The sequence below is a fragment of the Herpailurus yagouaroundi genome, unplaced genomic scaffold (assembly GCF_014898765.1).
Source record: "Herpailurus yagouaroundi ecotype Mexico unplaced genomic scaffold, PumYag 203, whole genome shotgun sequence".
Classification (NCBI taxonomy): Eukaryota; Metazoa; Chordata; class Mammalia; order Carnivora; family Felidae; genus Herpailurus; species Herpailurus yagouaroundi.
Genome location: NW_024412434.1, coordinates 14,176,065 through 14,198,418, shown reverse-complemented (window position 1 = coordinate 14,198,418; position 22,354 = coordinate 14,176,065). Strand labels below are relative to the sequence as shown.

General features: G+C 38.3%; 1 protein-coding gene and 1 pseudogene across 16 annotated transcripts in view; one reads left to right on the top strand and one right to left on the bottom strand.

Moving 5' to 3' along the window:
* Positions 1 to 22,354, top strand: part of MLLT10 (MLLT10 histone lysine methyltransferase DOT1L cofactor) — a 249,725-nt gene that overhangs the window by 21,890 nt on the left and 205,481 nt on the right. The window contains exon 1 of one of the 16 annotated variants that reach the window (XM_040451261.1): positions 10,204 to 10,360. The exons of the other annotated variants lie outside the window; for them this stretch is intronic. The gene's annotated coding sequence lies outside the window, so the exon portion shown is untranslated. Of the gene's footprint in view, positions 1 to 10,203; positions 10,361 to 22,354 lie in introns of those variants that run through there. 16 annotated transcript variants of the gene reach the window in all.
* Positions 8,651 to 8,740, bottom strand: LOC121014921 (uncharacterized; annotated as a pseudogene).

Here is a 22,354-nt window from a genome sequence, read left to right as displayed (position 1 = left end):
GTATATGCTTGAGATTCTTGTTCTTTTTTGCTTGTCTTTTAATTTCTTTTTCATCATATTTTCTATCTTATCTCTCTATTGTGGATAATCTCTTTAGCTCTGTCTTGAAATTTATGCATATTGTTAACCCTATGAGTGAATTTCTTGTCTGAGTAAAGTATATGTAGACTTTCTATTTGTTTTTATGTTTCCATTTGCTTTTTTTTAATAATATTTTGCTATTAATGACTTATGGATTATATTCCCTTAATCCTTGAACATTTGAAACATACTTATTTTAGGGGCCCCTGGCTGGGTTGGTCGATGGAGCACATGACTCTTGATCTCAGGGTCATGAGTTCAAGTCCTACATTGGGCAAAGAGCTTACTTAAAAAAAAAAAAACTTATTTTAAAACCTCTTAGAGATTTTAGATTTCTCTAAATTAGAATTAGAATTGTTTGTTAACTCTGGTGGTAGATGTCTTCATTGTAATTTTTGGCTGTGAGCTAATCCTCAGGAGTTGTCTTCCTTGGGATTCCTGTTCCTCTAGGAACACAGTGAAGATGTTACTATGGAAAGTGTTTGCATTTGCTCTGTCTCTGAAGAACCCTGTGTGACCTTACCAAAGACCAGATTCTAGTGGCTTCTATAGATTAGGAATTTACAGATTTACAGATTCTTTCATTTAAAAGGAGTTCAAAAGGCCTTTTAAAGCTTTTATGACAGCTCTTGTGACATCATTTGGGATCAGGCTTTTTTTGTCCTCCTACTATACCAACCTTAGCACATGGTTTTTGTTTTCAGGGTTGTCCCACAGTCAGAGAGAGGATGGCAGCTGAAACAGTCATTGTGACTGTGGAAAGAAGTTCTAGGCAGAAGGGGGGTGCAAAATGAAAATTGATTTTCCTCCCAGCTGACTGATTCTCTTAAGTTTTCTTGAAGCCCCAGGCAACAGATTATGCTTAATTTTACTGGCATTGAATTGTTATAATTCAAAATATGGGTCAATTGGAGAACTAAATACAATTGGAGTTTTGTTACTAGGGAAGATCTGGAGAATGGCTTTGGGGTTGGTAACAGCAGACTATTAGAGTTTGCTACTGGATGGAGTTCATTGCTCCAGACTGATTTTTGTTTCTTGATTTGGATTGCAGTACTATCTATCTATCTATCTATCTATCTATCTATCTATCTATTTATATAAATAATTTATTTATTTTGAGAGAGATCATGAGCAGGGGAGGGTCGGAGAGATAGGAAAAGAGAGAATTCCAAGCAGGCTCCACCCTCAGCCCAGAGCCCAGCGCAGGGCTTGAACCCATGAACCATGAGATCATGTCCTGACCTGAAACCAAGAGTTGGATGCTTGACTGAGCCACCCAGGCACCCCTGTTTTTTTTTTTTTTTTTAATGTTTATATATATTTTTGAGAGAGAGCATGCATGCGGAGGTGGGTGGGGGAGGGGCAGACAGAGGGAGATAATCCCAAGCAGGCTCCCTGCTGTCAGTGCAGAGTGAGAGGTGGGGCTCAGTCTCCCTAACCAAACTGTGTGACCTAAGCTGAAATCGTGAGTCTGCCCCCCAGGTGTCCCAGGACCCTTTAGATAATGGATTTTGGGCCCCACTCTCCCTCAACATAGGTTTGAGTTTCCAGTTTTTCTAGAGTGACTCCTCACGTCCAGAACAGACATCTTCAGTGCAGCATCTCTAGTCTTACTGGTCTAGGCCATGTTTTTCTAGGATAGATTCCCCTCTGGTTGTGGGATAGGCACTTAACAACTCCTGTCCTCATGTAGGGAACCAAGTTAGAACTTTTTTTTTTTTTTTTTTTTTCACGTGTCTAGGGTCTATGCTGGTGTCATAGTCCACCCCAGTCTCTAGGGTGTATGTATTACATATTAGATCTGATATTTTCATTAAGTGCCTCAGCTTCAACTGATGTTTATTCTTTTAACTTTTCTTTTTTATTTCTGCCACTTGGAGATGTACCATGATATATACATAATTAAAAATTGTTTTCAAATTTATCTTTGATTTCTTTTTTTTTCAATTTACCTTTGATTCCCGAGTGCAAGAAGGCAGTTAAAATTTCATATATAACTTTCTCCCTTTTATTTCTGTACAAGCAGTTTAGCTTGTATACTTTAAATAGAGTGCCTTCTGAATTGGGGTGCCTGGGTGGGTGGCTCAGTCGGTTGAGCATCTGACTTTGGCTCAGGTCATGGAGCCTGCTTCAGATTCTGTCTCTCTCTCTGCCCCTTCCCAACTCGTGCCCGGTCTTTCTCTCTCTCAAAAATAAACAAACATTGGCTCAGTCGGTTAAGTATCTGACTTCGGCTCAGTCATGATCTCACAGTTCGTGGGTTCAAGCTCTGTGTCGGGCTCTGTACCGACAGCTCAGAGCCTGGAGCCTGCTTTGGTTTCTGTGTCTCCCTCTCTCTGCCCCTCCCATACTTGCACTCTGTCTCTCTCAAAAATAAATAAACATTAAAAAAAAAAATGCCTTCAGAGTTAAATATTTGCTAACATTTTTTTCTTATTGCTGATTCATATCTAATATTTGCCTTTAAATTTCTCATAGTACATTAAGTTCTTACAGCTTTGAAAGAGGTGCTTTTAGAAAGTTAACAGATTTAGTGCTTACCACCATAGATAAAATGTAGTAAGTGGCCAATTTCTCTGGTCTCTCTTGAATTCTTCTTTTACTGTGAGAAGAGCCTAACCTAATGGCTGATATGAAGTAGGTGCTTAATACTTGTTTGTATTAACAAGTGTAACTCTCACCTGTGTAACTAGTGAGAGAAAGGAAATTGATACCTTGCCCAGCATATGGCACCTATTTATTCCCTTTTTTTTGGATTTAATTTTTATGTTTACCAGAGCGATAAATGCACATAGTCTAAGTCTGGTATTACCAAAAACTTTTCTCACTCAAACAAAACAGTACCTGCTGCTTTACCCTTGAACCCTCATCTCATTACCAGAAGCAACTTCTTTTGGCCGTTCCTTCTGATACTTGTACGTTTCTAAAAGGAATGTGTAAGCAGCTATTGTTTATTGTATTTACAGAATTTTAAATGTTTATTTATTTTGAGAGAGAGGAAGAGAGATTTAGAGCGCGAGCAGGGGAGGGGCAGAGAGAAGGAGAGAGGACCCCAAGCCCACTGTGCACTGTCAGCTCGGAATCTGACTTGGGGGCTCCAACTCATGAACCATGAGATCATGACCTGAGGTGAAATCAAGAGTTGGACGCTTAACCAGCTGAGCCATCCAGGTGCCCCACAGCTATTGCTTTTTAAAGTTTATTTTTGTTGAGTAAGCTCTGCACCCCAGCTGCACCCAACTCCTGAGATCAAGAGTTGCATGCTCTACTGACTGAGCCAGCCAGGCACCCCCATAAGCAGCTGTTCTTGACATATCAATTTTAGTAGTTGCCTTTCAGTATATCACATATTTTTGTTAAATCAGTAGTGTTGAACAGTAATATTTACATTATTATGACTACTTAAATATTTTGTTCATTTTTGAGCCAAAAGTATACTGATTTTTTTTATTAATTTCATTTCCTTGGGATTAATAATCATCTTGTATTTTAAGTTTCCTTGTATTCTTTATTTAAGGCTAAATTTTTTCCCTCTGTTGCTTCTTCATATAATCTTCCAAATGGTTAATGAATCAGGTAGTGTATTAGTAAAATTTTCCATGAATTCAATTTTCCTTTTCCTTTTTCTCTCTCTCCTCTCCCTCTTTTCCTCCTCCTCTCCATCCTCTTCCTCTCCATCCTCTTCCTCTCCATCCTCTTCCTCTCTTCTTCCTCCTCCTTCCCCTCTTCCTCCCTCTTCTTTCTCTTTCCCTCCCCCTTCTTTTCTTCTCCCCTTCTTTTCTTTCTCCTTCTGCCTCCTCTTCTCCCTCCTCTTTCACTTTTCACTTTCCTTTCCTTTTTAAATCGGTAGACCTTCTTCTGGGTACCATCTCCCTGCTGTCATCTGGGCTGGTTTCTCTCTAGGCCTGGATCTTCCCTTCACTATAATCTTGGGAGTTTCTTTGTTTCTTGCTTATTTTGGATTCTGTTTTGTAACACCTCACTTCCCGATTTCTTCATCTCTAATGGTTTATTTTCTTGTTTCGGTGGGCGTCTCTAGCAACTTCATAGAAAATGGTGTGTGAGGAATAATTTTTTAAAGGTTTTTCAGGTTTGATAAAATTGTTGGCTTTATCATCTTGATTGATAGTTTGGCTGAATATAGAATTCTTGGTTGGAAATCATTTTCCTTTAGAATTTTGGCAATTTGCTTTTTAGCTTTCAGTGTTTCTGTTAAGAAATGTTGTAAAGTCCTGATTTCTAATATTTTGTATGTGATTGTTCTCTCTGGATTTAGTGTTTTTTTATCCAGGTTATTTCTGATATTTTCATGGTAGTGTGTTTCCCCTCACTCATTGTATTAGGCATACAATGGCCCTTTTGATTTGGCAAATCATGTTAGGGAACTTAAGTTCGGTCAATAGTAGAAATTTTAAAAATTATTTCTTTGATGATTTCATCAGTTCTGTTGTCATTTTTTTTTCAGTATTTTTCTTATTTTCTTTTTTCTTATTATTTTTAATCAAAAAATTTTTTTAAATTTACATCCAAGTTAGTTAGCATATAGTGCAATAATGATTTCAGGAGTAGATTCCAGTGATTCATTCCCTATGTATAACACCCAGTGCTCATCTCAACAAATGTCTTCCTTAGTGCCCCTTACCCATTTAGCCATCCCCCTACCCACAACCCCTCCAGCAACCCTTAGTTCTCTATATTTAAGAGTCTCTTATTTTTGTCCCCCTTCCTGTTTTTATATTATTTTTGCTTTCCTTCTCATCTGTTTTGTATCTTAAATTCCACATATGAGTGAAGTCATATATTTTTCTCTAATTTCTCTTAGCATAATACCCTCTAGTTCCATCCATGTTGTTGCAAATGGCAAGATTTCATTCTTTTTGATTGTGAAGTAATACTCCATTGTATATATATACCACATCTTCTTTATCCATTCATCTGTTGTTGGACATTTGGGCTCTTTCCATACTTTGGCTATTGTCGATAGTGCTGCTATAAACATTGGGGTGCATATGCCCCTTGGAAACAGCATACCTGTATCCCTTGGATAAATACCTAGTAGTGTAATTGGTAGGTGGTTCTATTTTTAACTTTTTTTTTTTTCAAATGTTTATTTTTAAGAGCAAGACAAAGTGATAGCAGTGCGGGGGTGGGCAGTGGGGAAGGCGCAGAGCAAGAGGAAGGCACAGAATCCGAAGTAGGCTCCAGGCTCTGAGCTGTCAGCAGAGAGCCTGACGAGGGGCTTGAACTAAAAATCCTGAAATCATGACCTGAGCCGCAGTTGGACGTCCAACCAACTGAGCCACCCAGGTGCCCCCACCCTTTTTTAAAACTTTTTGTGGAACCTCCATACTGTTTTCCAGAGTGGCTGCACCAGTTTGCATTCCTACCAAGCAGTGCAAAAGAGATCCTTTTTCTCTGCATCCTTGCCAACATCTGTGGTTGTCTGAGTTGTTAATTTTAGCTGTTCTGACTGGTGTGAGGTGGTATGTCATTGTGGTTTTCATTTGTATTTCCCTGATAATGAGTGATGTTGAGTATTTTTAACTTTTTTTTTAATCTAGAGAGTATGCGTGTGTGTGCAGGGGTGGTTGGAGGGGCAGAGGGAGAGAGAATTTTAAGCAGGCCCCATGCCCAGTGCAGAGCTGGATGCTGGACTTGATCTCATGACACTGAGATCATGACCTGAACTGAAATCGAGTTGGACACCTAGCTGCCTAAGCCACCCAGGCATCCCTGTATGTTTCTTTATTTGGATGTTGGCCTTTTTTTTTTTTTAAACATAATTTATTGTCAAATTTGTTTCCATACAACACCTAGTGCTCATCCCAACAAGTGCCCTTCTTAAATCCCATCACCCACTTTCCCCTCTCCCTAGCCCCCATCAACCCTCAGTTTGTTCTCTGTAAGATGTTGGCCTTTTTGAACTAATTTTCCAATTTTTAATATTTTGTGTTTAAGTTTTTTTTTTTCGTTCTACTTTTTTTTTAAATGTTTATTTTTCAGAGAGAGAGAGAGAGAGAGCATGAGCAGGGGAGGGTAGAGAGAAAGGGAGACACAGAATGTGAAGGAAATTCCAGGCTCTGAGCTGTCAGCACAGAGCCTGATGTGGGGCTTGAGCCCATGAACTTTGAGATCATGATCTGAGCCGAAGTCGGACGCTTAACCGACTGAACCACCCAGGCGCCCCTTTGGTTCTACTTTTTGAGGCAATTCCTTACTTTGTCTTCTGACCCTTCACTTAAATTTTTAAAGTCTTTTATACTTTTCTCTTGTGTTCTGTTTTTTATTTTTTATCTTCTGTTTTTATTTCTTGGATGTCTTTATTTCTTTGTTTTTTAGTGGAAGTATAGTTGACATACAAGGTTACATTAGTTTCAGGTGTGCAACATAGTGATTCCACGACTCTCTGTGTTATGCTGTGCTCACCACAAGTGTAGCTGCCATCTGTCACCCTACGGTGCTGTGACACAATCACTGAATATATTCCTTCTGCTGTGCCTTTGTATCCCTGTGACTTATTCCATAACTGGAAGCCTGTATCTCCTACTTCCTCTTCACTCATTTTGCCCATTCCCTCAGGGTCTGTTTTTGCTTATTTTCTTTGTTCCTTCATTTGTTTTGTTTAGATTCCGCATTTAAACAAAATCATATGGTATTTGTCTTTTTCTGACTTATTTTAGTTAGCCTAATATCCTCTAGGGCCATCCTTGTTGTTGCAAATGGCAAGGTCTCATTCTTTTTTTATGGCTCATTCTTTTTCCATGGACACTTGAGTCGCTTCTGTTATCTTGGCTATTGTAATACTGCAGTAAACATAAAGGTGTGTATATGTTTTTGGATTAGTGTTTTCATTTTCTTTGGGTAAATCCTCAGTAGTGGAATTACTACGTCATATGGTAATCTATTTTTAATTTTTGAGGAACCTCCATTCTGCTTTCCAATGTGGCTGCACCAATTCATACTGCCACCAACAGTGCACAAGGGTTCCCATTACTCCGTGCATATCCTTGCCAACACTTGTTATTTCTTGTGGTTTTGATACTAGCCATTTTGACTGGTGTAAAGTGATTTCTTATTGTGATTTTAATTTACATTTCCTTGATGATGAGTGATGTTGAACATCTTTTATTGTGTTTGTCGTTCCATCTGTATGTCTTGTTAGGAAGAATGTCTGTTTCAGGTCTTTTGCCCATTTTTAAAAAATATTTTATTTTTAAGTAATGTCTACACCCAACGTGGGGCTCAAACTCTTGGGATCAAGAGTCACACGCTCCACCAGATGAGCCAGCCAGGTGCCTCAACCTCTGTCCATTTTTAAATTGGATTTTTTGGTGTTAAGTTCTTTTTTTCTCATTTAGCATATTTTTTAATTTTTTATTTTTTTAAGTAGGTTCCACACCCAACATGGACCTTGAACTAATGACCTTGAGATTAAGAGTCACATGCTCTTGTCGATTAAGCCAGTCAGGCCACCCCCATTCTTTATAGATTTTGCCTGTTAATCCCTTATCAGATACATCATTTGCAAATATTTTTTCCCATTCAGTGAGTTGCCTTTTCTTTTCATTTTGTTGAGGGTTTCCTTTGCTGTACAAAAGGGTTTATTTTGATGTAGTCCCAGTAATTTATTTTTGTTTTTTTTTTCACCCTGCCTAAGGAGACCTACCTAGAAAAATGTTTCTATGGTTGATGTCAAAGATATTACTGTCTATGTTTTCTTTTAGGAGTTTTCTGGTTTTAGGTCTCAAATTTTGATCTAATCCATTTTGAGTTTATTTTTGTTTGTGACTAAAAACGGGTCCGGTTTTGTTCTTTTGCATGTAGCTGTCCAGTTTTCCCAGCACCGTTTGTTGAAGAGACTGTCTTTCCTCCATTGTATATTCTTGCCTTCTTTGTTGGAGATTACTTGACCATATAAGCGTCGGGTTATTTTTGAGCTCTCTTCTGTTCCACTTATCCGTGTGTCTGTTTTTGTGCCGTTGCATACTGTTTTGATTATTATAGCATTGTAATGTATCTTGAACTCTGGGATTGTGTTACCTCCAGCTTTGGTCTTCTCTCTCAAGATTGCTTTGGCTGTTTAGTCTTTTGTGGTTTTCCATACAAATTTTAGTTTTATTCTAGTTCTGTGAAAAATGTTGGTATTTTGATAGGGATTATAGCCTGCTTTGGGTAGTATGGATATTTTAACAATATTGCCTCTTCCATTCCATGAGTATGGAATATCTCTTGAATGTTGTATTTCCCTTCATTGTGAAGGTATTAACCAGAAGGTTTTTTTGTTTTGTTTTGTGTCAGTTTTCTGAAGTTTTCTTCTGCTCCTGGGACTCTCTTCCTCAGAAATTCTTTGTATTGTTGTTTTGGCCTGTCCTGTTAGAGACTTTGCTTAAAAATCTGGTGACTCTTGGGAGTGCTTAGGTGGATCAGTTAGTTAAGCAGCTGACTCTTGAGTTAGGCTGAGGTTATGATCTCAAGGTTGTGAGATTGAGCCGGGTGTTGGGCTCCACGCCTAGCCTGGATCTTGCCTAAGAGCTCCATCTTCCACTTTGTCTACCCCTCCCCCACTTGTGTGTGCGCACTCTCTCTCTCAGAAAAAATTAATAAAAAAGTAAAAGAATTCCTACACTTGATCTTAGCCAAAAGGCTGAGAAGCGATAAAAAATAAATAAAAGAATTCCTTTAAAATAGTGTGGTGACTCTTAGGCACCTATTTGAGATTGGAAGCTCTGTGTGCGTGGGCAGGGATTGTTGCTGATTGCCTTCATTTTAGGTGATCTAACTGGATTCTTTTATTAGGAGACCACCAGCTGGTTAGTTTATTGAGAGGAAAGTCTTTCATCTGGTTGGGATTGACAGACCTGGTTACCAGTATTCTTTGAGCCAGATGTTTGCTGGAATTTCCTATTTACAATTAGATTTTCAGTTAATTCTTCTTTTTCAGTATGGTACCCCTTTCCTCAGCTGTGCTTGGTATCCTCAAATCCAGATTTCCTCATTTACCCTTTCTGCAGTTTCTGAGGATGGGGGTAGTTGAGAAGTAGATTAGAGGGGAGTTTGGTTGTTTTTCAGTATATCCCGTCTCTCTGTTTTAGCTTCACCTGAACGCATTCTTTTTGGATACATACACCAGCAGTGTGCATGTGTGACTCCTACCCCCTAGTGCCTGGTACCTAAAGTTTCTCCAGTTTCTGGTGCTATGTAGTCTAAGATACATTGCTTTTGGGCTTATCTTATTGCAGCAACCTTTTCTGATTTGTTAAGTCATTTACTCCTTGTCTCCTTTCTAGTTTCCAAAATTTTATAGCTGTTGTCTTCTCTTATGTTCTTTTTCTATTTGTGACTTTATGTCCTTTTACCTCACTTACTGGAGTTCTAGGAAGGAGGGTGGAATTAACTACCTGTGCTCATGATGTGGTCTTTTCCCATTTCTTCCAGGGTCTTGTTTTATGTTTTAGTCTGTCCTTTTTACTTGATTTGTTTCCCCTACTCACTTTACAGACATTTTAGAATCTTCCCATGGATTCTACTTTCCCTTTACATTTTTCCCTTTTCATTTCTTGTCTTTTTTCTTTCCCTAGCGAGCTTCCTGGAAGAATAAAGCTGTAGTTGATACTTCTGCTTCACCTGTCTAGTATAGTCTAGCCTCTTAGTTGTACATAATGATTGAGATACAACTTTGTTGTCATTTTAAGCAGCTGTGTATGAAATCTGTATTTGCTGTAAGACTCTCATCATGGACACTTGTCCATTTCGTCTTTTAGTAATCCTTATATAAAAGTTCGTGTACAAGAAATTCTTTTAATAACTTAGCATCAGGAAAAGTGACTCCCTTGAGGATTTGGTATATTTCCTCCTTTTTGATAGCTCTGGTGATACACATTCTGTTTTTCTTTTTGTTCTGGCTGTCAGGCAGCCCAGAACCAAATCTGGTCTTTAGTTACATCAGTTATATTAATCTGATTATTAGTATGTTTGTTTCTTCCTTCTCCTCCTGTGGGGTTTAGGACTTCACCTCTTATCTCTGTTTCTCTGCGTGTTGATTTCATTCTCTCATACTACAGACTCTCTACTTCATGAGGCTGGAACCATGACTGCTGGCAGCTCTTGGCCCTCATCTTCCCAGCCCCTTCTACCAGAAGAAGGGGCTCTCTTGAAGAATCCTGGGAAGGACTCTGATTGGCCTGTCTTGGATCATGTACCCACCATCCCTGTGGCTGGAGTGGGGAGGGTACTATGAATGGCAACCCTCACTAGAACTACATAGTTGGAGTCAGGGGTAAGAGCAGTTTCCCTAAATCAGGGGGATGACCTTCATACTGGCTTTCAATGTTCATTTTTCTATTTTTTGTTGTTATAATACAGGTTGTTAATGTGTGCACTGCCTCAGATCCTTTTCTGAAAAAAATTTGAGTGTAAATAAATAAGTGCATAAGATATCACAAACTCCTGTTCATTTCACCTTTGATATTATTACATTTGGCTCTAAGTCTGCCATTGTTGATTATGCTGTTAACTTCAAATGGGCAAATCCAACATTTTTTCAGTTTTCATTCTCTTTGATCCACTTGTCAGCATTTAGAACTGTGATCACTCAGTTGCTCTGTGATCACTAGTGTCATTGTAAAAACTGATCACTCCATTGCAACTCTCTCTTCTCATGACTTTTGGGAAGCTGCTTTCTTCTAACCTCTTTAAACATATTGCTTTTTGGTTTCTTGTTTGGCGTTCCTTCCTTCCTTCCTTTAAAATTTAAGTTACACGATTGCTTTTCTGGCTTGTTTGTTTATCTTAACTCTGTGAAAAATTATGATGTATGCTTGGGGATCTAAGTATTAATAATATCACCTGAATAATTTTTTTCTAGCCTTCAGATCCATATTTGCAATTACCTTCTGGATATCTGTATCTAGGTATCCTAGGCATCTTAAATTTGATTTCTCAGGGTGTCTGGGTGGCCCAGTCGGTCAAGTGGCCGACTTCAGCTCAGGTCATGATCTTGCAATCTGTGGGTTCGACCCCTGCATCGGGCTCTGTGCTGCCGGCTCAGAGCCTGGAGCCTGCTTCCGATTCTGTGTCTCCCTCTCTCTCTGCCCCTCCCCTGCTTGCTCTCTGTCTCTCTCTCAAAAGTAATAAACATTAAAAATTTTTTTTAAATTTGATTTCTTTACCTCTATAGTCATTGGCATAATTTAAGCTTTAATTTTTTTTTTTTTTTGTCTGGAGAATTGCAATAGCTTGAATTAACTTACTTAGTTTTTGGTAAGGTGATATATTGACATGGTTCAAAAATATAAAAAGATAAATAGTGGGGGCACTTGGTTGGGTCAGTCCATGGAACATGCGACTCTTGATCTCTTGAGATCATGACCTGAGCTGAAGTTGGATGCTCAACCAACTGAGCCACCCAGGCGCGCCCCTCCTGTAGTGTATCTTAACTGTTGGTGGAGGGAAACTTTTTTCCCTTGTCCATAGTATTTTTACTATAAGTATTGTATTTCTCACTGACCCCTTTTTTAAGTAATTTTTTAAAATGCTTATTTTTTTGGGGGGGAGAGAGAGAGTACTCATACACGTGTGCACGCGCAACTTGGGGAGGGACAGAGAGAGAGGGAGACACAGAATCTGAAGCAGGCTCTAGGCTCTGAGCTGTCAGCACAGAACCTGATGCCGGGCTTGAACTCATGGACGCCAAGATCATGACCTGAGCTGAAGTCAGACACTTAACTGATTGAGCCACTCAGGTGCCCATCTTTTGGCACTTTTATGTAGTTTTCAGCCTACAAGTCCTATACACATTTTGTGGATTTATACCTAAGTATTTAATTTTTGGGGAAGCAGTTAGAAGTAGTATTGAATGTTTAATTTTGGTGTCATGGCATGGTAGTAACAATTGATTTTTACCTTAGATTTTGCAACCTTGCTGAATTCTTGTATGAATTACAGGAGTTTTATTACAGATTCCTTGGGATTTTCTTTGTAGGGTTATTATTATTTCTTCCTTCTCAATTTGTACGCCTTTAGTGAAATTTCTGGCTAGAAATCTCAGCATGGTTTGGATTTAAGATTTAAGACCTTTGGGGAAAGGATTGATTCCATGATGAAAACCACTAAATAGGCTTTTTTGTAGATGATGAAAACCACTGTAGGGTTTTTGTAGATGTCTGTATGAAGTTGAGGAAGTTACCTGCATTGTATTCCTATTTTTCTTATGTATGTGTGTATGTATTTATTGAAAAATTTTTAATCTTTATTTTTGAGAGAGAGAGAGACAGAGCACGAGCATGGGAGGAACAGAGAGAGAGGGAGACACAGAATCTGAAGCAGGCTCCAGGCTCTGAGCTGTCAGCACAGAGCCTGATGCAGGGTTTGAACGCACTAACCATGAGCTTATGACCTGAGCCCAACCCACTTATGTATTTATTTTAAAACGTCACAAATGGGTGTTGAATTTTGTTAGGTGCTTTTTCTGGCATTAATAGATGTACTTTTTTTTTTTTTTTAAACCTGTTAATATGGTAGATTACGTTCATTGATTTTGAATATTTAACTTAAGTGGAGTAAGCCCCGCTCGATATGGCACATAACTCTTTTTATGTGTTACAGGATTCTATTTATATTTTGTTAAGGATTTTTTCATCTCTCTAGTCATGAGAGATACTGGTCTGTAGTGTTCTCTTTTCATGTTCTATATGGTTTTGGTATTGGAGTAATACTAGCTTTGTAGAATGAGTTGGGAGAAATGCTGCTTTTTCTGTTTCCTGGAAGAGATTGTATAGAATTGGTGTTAATTCTTTAGATGGTTGGTACAGTTGTCCACTGAAACTACCTGGGCCTTCATATTTCTTTTTTGGTAGTTTTTAAGGTACAAATTCAAATTTAAAAATAGTTACAGGGCTATGAGTTTCTGGCTGGCTCATTTGGAAGAGCATATGACTCTTGATTTTAGGGTCATGAGTTCAAGCCCCATATTGGATGTAGAGATTACTAAAAAAAAAAAAACCAAACAAACCCCACAAAAAACCCCAAAAAACTTAAAATAGTTACAGGGTTATTCACATTACCAGTTTCATAATTGGTGAGTCAGAGTAGTTTGTGTTTTTCAAGGAAGGGATCCATCTTCTCTAAGCTGTCAGTTATGCGTGTGAAGTTGTTCATGGTATTCCCCGATTATCTTTTTGTTGTCTGCAGGTTCTGTGCTGATATCCCTTTCCTTTCTTTGTCAGCGATGCTAGAGGTTTATCAATTTTATTGATCTTTTCAGAGAAGCAGCTCCTTCCTTGTTTTGTTGATTTTTCTTTTTTTTTTTTTCTAGTTTAAATTTTACTGACTTCTACTCTTTATTTTTAATTGCTGTCTGCTTGCTTTGGGTTTATTTTGTTCTTTTTTTAGTTTCCTGTGGTAGAAGCTTCGATTATTGATTTGAGACTCTGACTTTTCTGTGCATGGTTATAAATTTCCCTTTTATTACTGGTTTAGTATGTCCCACAGGTTTTAGGATTTTCACTGAGTTGATTTTTTTTTTTCATTTTCTTCACAATTTCCTCTTTCAATATTGTGTCACTTTCTTGCCTCTGTGGTTTCTTTTGTTATTAATTTATTTAAAACATTTTTAATGTTTATTTTTGAGAGAGAAAGAGAGCACGTGAGCACTCGCACAAGTAGGGGAGGGGCAGAGACAGAGGGAAACACAGAATGCAAAGCAGGCTCTAGGGTCTGAGCTGTCAGCACTGAGCCTGATGTGGGGCTCAAATCCACGAACCGTGAGATCATGACCTGAGACAAAGTCAGATGCTTAACCTGAGCCACCCAGGCACCCCAGGCCTCTGATTTCTGATGAGAAATTTGCTCCCAAGTTAATTTTATTGTATAAAGAAAATGTTTTTCTCTGGCTTCTTTTCAAGATATCTTCCTTGTTTTTAGATTTCAGAAGTTTAATCAGGATGTGTTTAGGGGTAGTTGCCTTTTGAATTATCCCTTTTGAGATTTGCTCAGCTTCTTGATTCTGTAGTTTTATGTCTTACCAAAACGGAACATTTTCAGCCATTCTTTTTTTTTAATGTTTTATTTATTTTTGAGAGAATGAGCTTGAGTGGGGGGGCAGGGCAAAGAGAGAGGGGGACAGAGGATCTGAAGCAGACTCTGAGATGATAGCAGAGAGCCCAGTGTGGGGTTTGAACTCATGAACTATGAGATCGTGACCTGAGGCAAAGTCATATGCTCAGCCACCTGTGTGCCCCCAGTCATTCTTTGAGTACTTTTTCTTTTTTCTGCTTTTAAAAAAATTTTTAATGTTTATTTTTGGGAGAGAGATGGGGGGGCAGAGAAAGAGGGAGACACAGAATCCGAAGCAGGCTCCAGGCTCTGAGCTGTCAGCACAGAGCCCGACCTGGGGCTCAAACCCATGAACTGTGAGATCATGACCTGAGCCAAAGTTGGATGCTCAACTGACTGAGCCACCCAACTGATTGAGTACTTTTGTAGTCCCACTTTATATCTCCTTTTCTTCTTGAGACTGATGACATAAATGTTAAGAATTTTTGTTATGGTCCCAAAGGTCTTTGAGGATCTGTTCATTTTTATTTCTTCACACTCTTCCCTGTTGTTTATATTGAATAATTTTGATTGTTATATCATCTAGCTCATGGATTCTTTTACTCTCTTTCTTTGATTCTGCTATTGAAGTCACATATTGAGCTCTTAATTTTGTTTATTGTACTTTTCAGTTCTAAAATTTTCCATTTGGTTCTTTATATTTTAGATTTTTTCTGAGGCTTTTTATATTTCATTTCTGTGTTTGTAATTGCTCATGGAATCATTTATTTATTTATATTTTTTAAGTTTCTATATTAGAGAATGCAAGCAGGGAAGGGGAAGAGGGAGGGGGAGAGAGAAACCCAAGCAGGCTCCGCATTGTCAGTGTAGGGCCTGATGTGAGGCTTGACCCAAGAACCGTGAGATCATGACCTGAGCCAAGATCAAGAGTCAGATGATTAACTGACTGAGCCATCTAGGTGCCCCTGGAATCATTTTTTAAACAAAGATTTAATTTAATCTCTACACCCAGTATGGGGCTTGAATTTATAATCCTGAGATCAAGAGTTGTATGCTGTACTGGCTGAGCCAGCCAGGCATTCCTCATTTAGTCATTTTTATTATGGGTGCTTTAAAATCTTCATCAGGGGGCACCTGGGTGGCTCAGTCGGTTAAGCGTCCGACTTTGGCTCAGGTCATGATCTCGTGATATGTGGGTTCGAGCCCCACCTTGGGCTCTGTGCTGACAGCTCGGAGTCGAGCCTGCTTTGGATTCTGTATCTCCCTCTCCCTCTGCCCCTCCCCTGCTTGCACTCTGTCTTTTTCTCTTTCGCTTTCAAAAATAAACATTAAAATTTTTTTTTGTTTGTTTTTAAATCTTTATCAGAAGATTCTAACATCCTGGGGTGCCTGAGCGGCTCAATTGGTTGAGTATCCATCCATCTTCGGCTCAGGTCATGATCTCACGGTTGGTGAGTTTGAGCCCCACATTGGGCTCACTGCTGCCAGTGCAGAGCCTGCTTCAGATCCTCTGTCCCTCTCTTCTCTTTGACCCACCCCTACTCATGCTGTCTCTCTTAAGAAGAATAAAAAAAGGATAATTGTAACCTCTGTCAGATGTTAAAATTACAAATATTTACGTGTTGACATCTGTTGATTGTCTTTTTCATTCAATTTGAGATCTTCTGGTTTTTGTTACGACAAATGATTTTATTTATTTTGAGAGAGAGAGAGAGAGAGAGAGAGAGAGAGAGAGCGAGCATGGGAGGGGCAGAGAGAGAGGGAGAGAGAATCCCAAGTTGACTCTGCACTGCCAGCATGGAGCCTGATGTGGGGCTCCAACCCACAAACCATGAGATCATGACCTCAGCTGAAATCAAGAGTTGGATCTTTAACCAACTGAGCCACCCAGGTGCCCCTATGACAAATGATTGATTGAAACTTGAACGTTTTTGTGTTATGTTTTGGGACTTTGCATCTTACACAAACCTGTTTTAGCTGGCTTTTTCTGACACTTGTCTGATTTGAGGAGTTGTGGTTGGCATCTCCTTATGCCAGATGTGGGATGAAGTTCACATTCCCTCTTGGGCCTTTGTTGACATTTGAGGGAGGCTGCTTGTTAATGCTAAGCAGAGGTGCGTATGATGGTGCTCTACCTGATCGCCACAATGGATATGGCTTCATTTACCACTGTGTGTTGGTGAAACTCCTAACTCCTTGTTAGATGTTCTGACACCACCCCAGGGACAGGATCAGTTTCCTTGTTACTGCCAGATGGAGGTGAAAGTCCAGGCTTCCCTTGTTGTCTCCATTGACACAGTGGGGGGACATGCTCATTACCAGCCAGTGAGGTTGAGAATTCTGGTTCCCTAGTCTTGGAATGACTCATAATCTCACAAGAGTGGATGTCTAGGTTCCTTGCTTGATCATTCCAGGAGTGGGTGGGATCAGCTTTTTCTGTGGTAATGTGCTGGAGTAGAGCAGCTACTGTCTAAAAGTTTTCTTTTCCTAGCTAATATGAGCCCTTCCTGGTTGTTTGTCTAGCAAGAGAGAGGAGTCCTTTCATTTGAGCTTTTTTTGGGGGTGGGGGTGGGGTCTGTTCTGTGCTTGTCGGTGCTTCTGGGTTGCTGACTTTTTCCAGTCAAAGAGTGGGATATATTAGGCAAAAAGAAAACCTATGGAACCTCAGTGCCATGTTATTCCTTGAGTCCTGTGGTTTCTAGCTAATTTGCCTTCTTAACATTTTTCAGAATGTATTTGTTTCATTTATAGTGTCTACAGGTTTTATTTGTATTGCCTAAGAGGGAAAAGTACATCTCCATCATCCAGTAAATGGAGGAAGTGTAGCCTTTGATTTCAATGAGTTGGCTCTGTTGTTTTTGATTTATATTTCATTGATTGCTGCTCTGATCCTTATTTCTTCTTTTGTTTTTGTCCTTTAATTTCTTGAGGTACAAGGTGAAGTCATTGATTTGAGATTTCTAACAGGTATTTAGTGCTGTAACTTTTCCCCTCAATTATTGCTTTAACTGCCTTGCACAGATTTTGGTAAGTTTTGTTTTCATTTTCATTCATTTAAAAATAGATTCAATTTTCTCTTTTGGTTTCTTTTTTGACTTACTCGTCAGAGAAAATTCTTTGTATTACTTGAAACCTTTAAAATTTATCAGTAGTTGTTTCATGGCCTGAATATAGATCTGTCTTGGTGAATCTTCCATATGTCCTTGAATAGAATGTGTATTTTGCTAGTTTGTGTAGAGTATCCTGTCAATGTCACTTAATGTCAGTTTGTTTGATGGTGTTCTTCTGGTTGATAATGTTCAAAGTTACTATATTCTTATTGATTTTCTGTTTACTCGTTCTACCAATTGAGAGAGGTTTGTTGAAATCTCCATATATAATTGTGGATTTTCCCATTTCTTTTTGTAGTTCTGTTATTATTACATCATGTAGTTGGAAGCTGTTACTAGATGAGTAAATGTTTAGGATTTTTATATTGTCTTAATGAGTTAAAGCCTTTATCTTTGTAAAATGATCCTCTTTTTTCCTGATATTGTTGATTTTTTTATGTCTTTTTATGGAAGTGTAATTAACATAGTGTTAATTAGTTTCAGGGGTACAATATTATTCAACAATTCTATACATTTCTCAGTGCTCATCAACATGATCATTAATCTAATCACCTTTATTATTGTTCTTATCTATTTTACCGACTTACATTTTACGGTTTTCCATTGTACTCCCCATTCCCCACCTTCCCTTCTGGCAGCCCCCAGTTCTTTGTATTTATGGGTCTGTTTCTGTTTTGTTTGTTCGCTTACTGTTTTCTCTTTTAGATTCCACACGTAAGCTAAATCATATGGAATTTGTCTTTCCCTGGCTGACTTATTTTAGCATTATACTCTCTAGATTCATTCATGTTGTTGCAAATGGAAAGATTTTATTCTTTTTTTTTTAATGGCTGAGTAATACTCCATTACCTACACATACATGCACACCTTCTTTATTCATCTATCCATAGACACTTTGGTTGCTTCCATATGTTGGCTATTGTCAATAATACTGCAGTAAACATAGAAGTACATGTATCTTTTTGAATTAGTATTTTTGTTTTATTTCGGTAAATATTCAAGTGGAATTACTGGATTATATGATACTTCTAATTTTTTGAGGGATCACTATACTGTTTTACACAATGGCTGCATCCGTTGAGTTTCCACCAACAGTGCATGAGGGTTTCTTTTTCTGTATGTCTCCTTTGGAGAAATGTACATTCAGGGCTTTTGCCCACTTTTTAATCAGATTTTTTTTGTGTGTGTGTGTTGAGTTGTGTAAGTTCTTTGTATTTTATTTTATTTTTATTTTTTAACATTTATTTATTTTTGAGACAGAGAGAGACAGAGCATGAACAGGGGAGGGGCAGAGAGAGAGGGAGACAGAATCTGAAATGGGCTCCAGGCTCTGAGCTGTCAGTACAGAGCCCGACGCGGGGCTCGAACTCGCGGACTGCGAGATCATGACCTGAGCCGAAGTCCGACGCTTAACTGACTGAGCCACCCAGGCGCCCCTCTTTGTATAGTTTGAATATTTACCCCTTATCAGATTTATCATGTACAAACATTGTCCCTGTTCAGTGGATTGCTTTTAGTTGAGGGTATCCTCAGCTGTGCGAAAGCATTTTATTTTGATGTAGTCCCAAAGTTTATCCTTGCTTTTATTTATATGCCTGAGGAGACATATCTAGAAAAATTTTTCTATGGCTGATGTCAAAGATATTACTGCCTATGTTTTCTTCTAAGAGTTTTCTGGTTTCAGGTCTTATATTTAGATTTTCAATCTATTTTGAGTTTTTTTTTTTTTTGTGTGTGTGTGGGTGACTAAGAAAGTGGTCCAGTTTTGTTCTTTTTTTTTTTTTTTTTTCAAAATTTTTTGTTAATTTGGGTTTGGGCCGGGGGAGGGGGGGGGGGGGGGCGGGGGGACACAGAATCTGAAGCAGGCTCCAGGCTCTGAGCTGTCAGCACAGAACCTGACGTGGGGCTTGGACCCACAAACCTGAGCTGAAGTTGGATGCTTAACCGACTGAGCCACCCAGAGCCCCCTCTCTACTTTGTTGTTGATGTATAGAAATGCAACAGAGTTCTGTATATTACTCTATTATTCTTTTATCGTGTGATTTTACTGAATTCATTTACAGTATAATAAAATGATGGAGTCTTTAGAGTTTTGTATGTATAGTATCATGTCATTGGCAAACAGTGGCAGTTTTACTTCTTCCTTACCAGTTTGGATACTTTTCGTTTCTTTTTCTTGTCTGATTGCTGCAGCTAGGACTTTGGTACTGTGTTGAATAAAATGGTCAGAGTGAACATCCTTGTCTCCTCCCTGATCTTAACAGGAAAAGCTTTTTTTAAATTTTCACTGTTGACTATGATGTTGGCTGTGGGTTTTTCATATATGGCCTTTATTATGTTGAGAAATGTTCCTTCTACACCTACTTTGTTGAGGGTTTTTATCATGTATACATGTTGTACTTTGTCAAATGCCTTTTCTGCATCTATTGACATCATATCATTTTTATCCTTTCTCCTATTAATGTGATGTATCATGTTGATTCATTTGCAAATATTGAACTACACTTGTATCCTAGGAAAAAAATCCCACTTGATTGTGGTGAATGATTCTTATTGATTATTGTGGGATTCCGTTGGTAATATTTTGTTGAGAATTTTTGCATCTATATTAGATAGGATTGTAGTTCTCTTTTCTTGTAGTGTCTTTATCTGGTTTTTGTATCAGGTTAATGCTGGCCTTGTAAAATAAATTTCGAAGCTTTACTTCCTTTTTTTTTTTTTTGGTAATAGTTTGAGAAGACTAGGTATTAAATTTTCTTTAAATGTTTGGTAGAATTCACCTTTGTTAAACCCACTGTCTTTGTGAAATAAGCCTCCTTTTTCTGATAGTATTGATTAAAAAATTTTTTAATGTTTATTTTATTTTTGAGAGAGAGAGACAGACCACGAGCAGGGGAGGGGCAGAGAGAGAGAGGGAGGCACAGAACCTGAAGCAGGTTCCAGGCTCTGAGCTGTCCGCACAGAGCCTGACGTGGGGCTTGAACCCATGAACCGTGAGATCATGACCTGAGTTGAAGTCAGATGCTCAGCTGACTGAGCCACCCAGGCATCCCGATAATATTGATTTTTAAATCTACTTTAAGTGATATTGATATAACCATTTTTACTTTTTTTGATACTCCATGATGTAATATGAACTGTTTCTCTGGCTGCTTTAAAGATACTTAAAAGTATATTATATATAAAGATTTTTGCCAATTGTAATCATATGTTTTAGTTTACATTTCTTTCTTTCTTTGGATATATTGACACATGGTTTACATTTCATTATATTTCTATTGCTTGGTGTTTAAAGAGTGCTTTTGTTCTGTATGCTTACAATATCATTAAGAATGGCAAATTGTTGACATTTTTCCCGATTTTTTTCACCTGCATTATCTCCTTGTTAGTGGCTCCAAATTCAAGTATATTTGGCCTTTTGAAGTTAACTTACAGCTAACTTAAACTGTCCTCATTTATTTTTAAATAAACTCTACTCTTGGGGCTCAAAGTCACGACTCCAAGATCAAGTGTCATGTGCTCCATTTACTGAGCCAGCCAGGTGCCCCGTACTCTGTTAATTTTTTAAAGTATTTTTTCTATGTGTTTCATTTTAGTTATTAGCTATTACTTGATTTCTTGTGCTGTAAATCTTATACAATATATTTTTCATCTTTTTTTTTTTTTCAGTATATTTTTCATCTTAGACCTTGGTCATTTTCATCGCTAGAAGTTCAAATTTTTAAAAACTCTTATTCATATTTCTACTTAACATGTTTAATGTTTTTGCCAGCTTTTTGAACAGTGAGTGTATTCACTATAATTGTTTTATAAGATTTGTGTACTAAATTTGTTATGTGTCATTTCAGGATTGGTTTGACTGGTACTTGTTTCATTATTGGATGTAATTTGTTGCTTCTGTGTGTATGTCTTGTAAGTTTGTATTGATTTTTAATCATTGTGAATTTTATCTTGTTATGTTCTCTATTTTAGTGTGCCTAAAAATACTTTTTGTACTTTGTTCTGTGACATGGTTATTAGAAAAGTTTGTCCCTTTTGGGTCTTGGTTTTATGTTTTGTTTAGATAGACCAGAGCTCAGTTTAGTCTAGGGTTAACTTTTCCCACTTTCGGAGGCATAATCCTTCTTAGTACTTTGATGCAGTATTAATTATTGGGTGTTTTAATTCTGACTTTCCGAAACAAGCATTATTTGCATCCTTCTGTGAGTTCTGGTGCTGGGGTTATTTCTGATTCAACTGGTGGTTCTCTACCTGGCCTTGAATAGTTCTCTCGCATGCAAGTACTGATTACTCAGTATTTTCTAGGACAGGCCTCCTTAGATCTCTTCCTTTTTCTTTTTCTCTCGCTCTCTCCTCAGTGCCAGTATTCCTTTTGAGTTCTAACTGCCTTGGCTTTCTTGGATGCCCAACATTATTTCTTCAACTTGGGGAGACCACATGCCCTGCCTGGGTTCCTTCTGCCTGTTCATGGCCTGGAAACTCAAGGCAGTAAGCTGGGCAAATGTATGGCCTCTCTTGTTGTTTGTTTTTTGTTTCCCAGGATCACTGTCTTTCATTACTTTTCCAAAATCTTCAGTGCTGTTGTTTCATATACATTTTGTTAGGTTTTTGTTATCTTATGCAAAAGGTTGAAGTTGGTCCCTTTTACTCAATCCCGACTAGAAGTGATATTATTATGGTTTTATTGTACATTTTCATAATGACTAGTGATGTTGAGCACATTTTAATTTGCTTGTTGACCATTTGTGTGTTTTCCCTTGTGAAGAGTTTGGTAAAATCCCCCCCCCCCCCTTTTAAATTCTGTCTTTTTAAAGATCCTTACATGTCCTGGATACTAGTCTTTTGTTAGATAAATGTTTTGTAAGTACTTTCTCCAAGTCTGTGTTTTTTTCCCTCCTTTCCTTTTTTTTTTTTTTTTTAATTTTTTTTCAACGTTTATTTATTTTTGGGACAGAGAGAGACAGAGCATGAATGGGGGAGGGGCAGAGAGAGAGGGAGACACAGAATCGGAAACAGGCTCCAGGCTCCGAGCCATCAGCCCAGAGCCCGACGCGGGGCTCGAACTCACGGACCGCGAGATCGTGACCTGGCTGAAGTCGGACGCTTAA